This window comes from Schistocerca americana, unplaced genomic scaffold (genome assembly GCF_021461395.2).
Source record: "Schistocerca americana isolate TAMUIC-IGC-003095 unplaced genomic scaffold, iqSchAmer2.1 HiC_scaffold_558, whole genome shotgun sequence".
Taxonomy (NCBI): Eukaryota; Metazoa; Arthropoda; class Insecta; order Orthoptera; family Acrididae; genus Schistocerca; species Schistocerca americana.
The window spans coordinates 65,001-70,000 of NW_025726300.1; the positions used below are offsets into that span (position 1 = coordinate 65,001).

Sequence of the window (5,000 nt, forward strand, 5' to 3'; positions counted from 1 at the left end):
CCGGAAGGCGGAACCATCTCCTGACGGCGGCACGGATGGTCACATCTGCCGCTTTCAACGCACCCACTCGGGTGCGGCTGAGGGCCAGCCCATGGTACAGGCCAGGCAGAAGTACGGTGGTGAGGGCGTGGAGGCGCTGTTGCGGCTTGAGCGGAGCTCGGGAGATGACGTCCAGCTGCTCCACCAGGTGGCGTCGTGGGTTGAAAGCGCAGCGACCCGCGGTGGAGAATTGCAGTCCCAGGTACCGGAAGGTTTCACCCACACGTAGGGCGGGCACGGTGGCGTTGCCCGCTTTGAAGGTAACGTCGGCGTCGACCTTCACCTTCTTGTCGCGCCCAGACGCGACTAAGGCGAGGGTGAAACACTTCCGGGCGTTGATCTGCAGCCCCAGATGGGCGAGGGCTGCGACGGCTGCGTCGATGAGGGACTGCAATCCCCTCGCGGTCGATGCAAAAAGCAGGACGTCATCTGCGAAGGCCGCAGCGTTAACTCTGCGACCAAGGATCCGAGCTCCGATGTGGGAGGGAAGTTGACTCAAAACATAGTCCACCGCAAAATTGAAAAGGAGGGGGGAGAGGGGGTCACCCTGACGCACACCCCTAGCCGGCTGCAGGGGCACGCCCACGTCGGCGCCGCCCGCTATCACCGTCGTGCTACCCTCGTAACACCTTTCGACGTACTCAATAAAGCAATCCGGCAGGCCATGAGCCCTCAGCACGGGGCGGAGGGCAGCATGGTCCACCGAATCGAACGCTTTAGAGACGTCGATCGATGCCACAAAAACAGAGCGACAGGAGCGGACTGCGTCGGTGAGAGCAGTGTCCAAGATGAAGGTGTTTTCCAACATCCCATCCCGGGGGATGAATGCCCGCTGACGTTCGTCCACAGCACATGCACGCATCAGGCGTGACGCGAGCACCTTGTGAAAGGTCCGCGCCAACACCGAGCAGACCGTAATGGGGCGAAAGTCAGCGGGGGATGTTGGTGCAGCCGTTTTGGGGAGAAGTGACGTCCGGGCGCGAAGCAGACGCTCGGGGAGGGCGCGGGCCAGGAGGAAGAGGTTCAAGAGTTTCACCAGGACTTCATGCGGCAGGCGCCGCAGCTCCGCTGGAGTCAGGCCGTCCGGCCCGGCTGCCGATCCCCTGGGCGGCAAGGCAGCAGCGACCTCCTCACGTGTGACCGGCCCCCATAGGCACTCAGGAGCGACAGGCTCCGAGTGCGGGAGGAGGCGGTCACGGATGAAGCCGGCGGTGGAGATCGGCTTCTTCGTGAAGAGGTCCGCCCAGAAGTCCAGCAGACCGGGGATGTCGGGTGGCGGCTGCAGCAGGGTGCCGTCCAGCAAGCCGCGCACGCAACGTGCACGCGACCTACGGAAGGCGTCCTGTGTGCGCGCGTATTCCCAGCGGCGCCGCTTGCGCTTCTGCAGCGGCGGGGCGGCAGGCGGCCGCTTGGATGATTGGCGCGGCCGCTGTGTCCTGGTGATCGACCTCTCCCCCCTGGACCCGACCGACGCAAGGGCATCCGGGAGCATGCCCAGGATGACATCGGGCGGCGTGCCCCGCCCCAGACCAATGACTCGATCCAGGGCAGAGAAACGCTGGGCGGAAGCAGGCAGCCCCGCCAGATGCTCCCAGATGGCGGCGTCAGTCGGCCCCTCCGGCGGCGGCCCGGTGGTGTCGGCCGCGAAGTCCTCGGCTGCGTCGACGGGCGGCGCAGCGGCCTCGCCCGCGTCAGGCAGCGAGCTCGCTGCTCCACGGCGGGACGCCGGCTCTTCGCCCCGACCGATCTCAAGTGCCTCCATGAATTGGCGGACAAGCTGCTTGTGGGCAGCTTGCCGCCGTCGGCACTTGATTGCCTCAAGCGTTCGGTCGGGGAACATCCTGGTAAGTTCTTGATTTACAAAGAAGAACCGGGCGTCCCTCTCAAGGAACAGTTCGGCCTCTGCCTTGGCGAGCGACAGGACTTCTTCCTCCGTCCACCTCGCGCGATGCCTCTCCGTCACGATCTCAGCGTTGGCGGCCGCAGGGTGTTGGCGGCGGCGATGGACCCCGAGACCGTTCTTCGTGGTAAAAGTGCGGTGGCACTCACTGCAAGCAAAGGGAGCTACACAAACTATCGCATTTTCGTTACGGCCGGTTGGCCGGATAGGTGCTGGGGTAGCTGGGGTGGCACCTTCAGCGGAAGGGCCACCATCTCTTGTTTCTTGTCGGCTGCCCCCAACTATAAAGGGATAATGCGAGGGGGGGCTGGTAACCCCCCCAAGCCCCTGGTGCGGTCTTCCACTCTGCGAAAATCAGCGGGCCCACGAGAAGGGGAGAAGACCGCAGGAGAGGAGAGGCTAAGAGGGCTAGGCCCATGTATTGCGCATCGCTCTCCCTGTAACTATAACCCAAGGAAGGCACCTCGCAGCAGCAGCACGACTACATCAAGACCGCACTTCGAAAAGCCAAGTCCGGATGCAGCCACACCGCCGCCACTTGGCCACCTTAAGAGAGTCATAGTTACTCCCGCCATGGTGTCAGAAGTAAGAGAGTCATAGTTACTCCCGCCGTTTACCCGCGCTTGCTTGAATTTCTTCACGTTGACATTCAGAGCACTGGGCAGAAATCACATTGCGTCAACACCCGCTAGGGCCATCGCAATGCTTTGTTTTAATTAGACAGTCGGATTCCCCCAGTCCGTGCCAGTTCTGAGTTGATCGTTGAATGGCGGCCGAAGAGAATCCGCGCACCCGCGCGCCCCCGGAGGAGCACGCTAAGGCGGACGCGGCCTCGCAGCAAGGAAGATCCGTGGGAGGCCAAGGCACGGGACCGAGCTCGGATCCTGCACGCAGGTTGAAGCACCGGGGCGCGAACGCCGCGCAGGCGCGCGCATCCTGCACCGCCGGCCAGCACGAGGCCAACCAACGGCGAGAGCAGACCACGCCCGCGCTAAACGCCCGCACTTACCGGCACCCCTACGGCACTCACCTCGCCCAGGCCCGGCACGTTAGCGCTGACCCACTTCCCGACCAAGCCCGACACGCCCCGATCCTCAGAGCCAATCCTTATCCCGAAGTTACGGATCCAATTTGCCGACTTCCCTTACCTACATTATTCTATCGACTAGAGGCTCTTCACCTTGGAGACCTGCTGCGGATATGGGTACGAACCGGCGCGACACCTCCACGTGGCCCTCTCCCGGATTTTCAAGGTCCGAGGGGAAGATCGGGACACCGCCGCAACTGCGGTGCTCTTCGCGTTCCAAACCCTATCTCCCTGCTAGAGGATTCCAGGGAACTCGAACGCTCATGCAGAAAAGAAAACTCTTCCCCGATCTCCCGACGGCGTCTCCGGGTCCTTTTGGGTTACCCCGACGAGCATCTCTAAAAGAGGGGCCCGACTTGTATCGGTTCCGCTGCCGGGTTCCGGAATAGGAACCGGATTCCCTTTCGCCCAACGGGGGCCAGCACAAAGTGCATCATGCTATGACGGCCCCCATCAACATCGGATTTCTCCTAGGGCTTAGGATCGACTGACTCGTGTGCAACGGCTGTTCACACGAAACCCTTCTCCGCGTCAGCCCTCCAGGGCCTCGCTGGAGTATTTGCTACTACCACCAAGATCTGCACCGACGGCGGCTCCAGGCAGGCTCACGCCCAGACCCTTCTGCGCCCACCGCCGCGACCCTCCTACTCGTCAGGGCTTCGCGGCCGGCCGCAAGGACCGGCCATGACTGCCAGACTGACGGCCGAGTATAGGCACGACGCTTCAGCGCCATCCATTTTCAGGGCTAGTTGCTTCGGCAGGTGAGTTGTTACACACTCCTTAGCGGATTCCGACTTCCATGGCCACCGTCCTGCTGTCTTAAGCAACCAACGCCTTTCATGGTTTCCCATGAGCGTCGATTCGGGCGCCTTAACTCGGCGTTTGGTTCATCCCACAGCGCCAGTTCTGCTTACCAAAAGTGGCCCACTTGGCACTCCGATCCGAGTCGTTTGCTCGCGGCTTCAGCATATCAAGCAAGCCGGAGATCTCACCCATTTAAAGTTTGAGAATAGGTTGAGGTCGTTTCGGCCCCAAGGCCTCTAATCATTCGCTTTACCGGATGAGACTCGTACGAGCACCAGCTATCCTGAGGGAAACTTCGGAGGGAACCAGCTACTAGATGGTTCGATTAGTCTTTCGCCCCTATACCCAGCTCCGACGATCGATTTGCACGTCAGAATCGCTACGGACCTCCATCAGGGTTTCCCCTGACTTCGTCCTGGCCAGGCATAGTTCACCATCTTTCGGGTCCCAACGTGTACGCTCTAGGTGCGCCTCACCTCGCAATGAGGACGAGACGCCCCGGGAGTGCGGAGGCCGCCGCCCCGTGAAGGGCGGGGAAGCCCCATCCTCCCTCGGCCCGCGCAAGGCGAGACCTTCACTTTCATTACGCCTTTAGGTTTCGTACAGCCCAATGACTCGCGCACATGTTAGACTCCTTGGTCCGTGTTTCAAGACGGGTCGTGAAATTGTCCAAAGCTGAAGCGCCGCTGACGGGAGCGATTATTCCGCCCGAGAGCATCCCGAGCCAACAGCGGCGCGGGTCCGGGGCCGGGCCAGGTAGGTCCGTCATCCGGGAAGAACCGCGCGCGCTTGCCGGGAGCCCGAGCGCCCAAAGGGGCGAATCGACTCCTCCAGATATACCGCCGGGCAGCCAGCCAGGACACCGGGGCTCTGCCCAACAGACGCGAACCGAGGCCCGCGGAAGGACAGGCTGCGCACCCGGGCCGTAGGCCGGCACCCAGCGGGTCGCGACGTCCTACTAGGGGAGAAGTGCGGCCCACCGCACACCGGAACGGCCCCACCCCGCGGCGAGTGGAAAGGCAACCGGACACGACCCCGCCGCGGATTGCTCCGCGCGGGCGGCCGGCCCCATCTGCCGAGGGCGGAGGCCTGTGGCCGGATGGGCGTGAATCTCACCCGTTCGACCTTTCGGACTTCTCACGTTTACCCCAGAACGGTTTCACGTACTTT

At 62.7% G+C, this 5,000-nt stretch overlaps 1 pseudogene; it reads right to left on the reverse strand.

Moving 5' to 3' along the window:
- Positions 1 to 5,000, reverse strand: part of LOC124586556 — a 7,998-nt pseudogene that overhangs the window by 2,591 nt on the left and 407 nt on the right.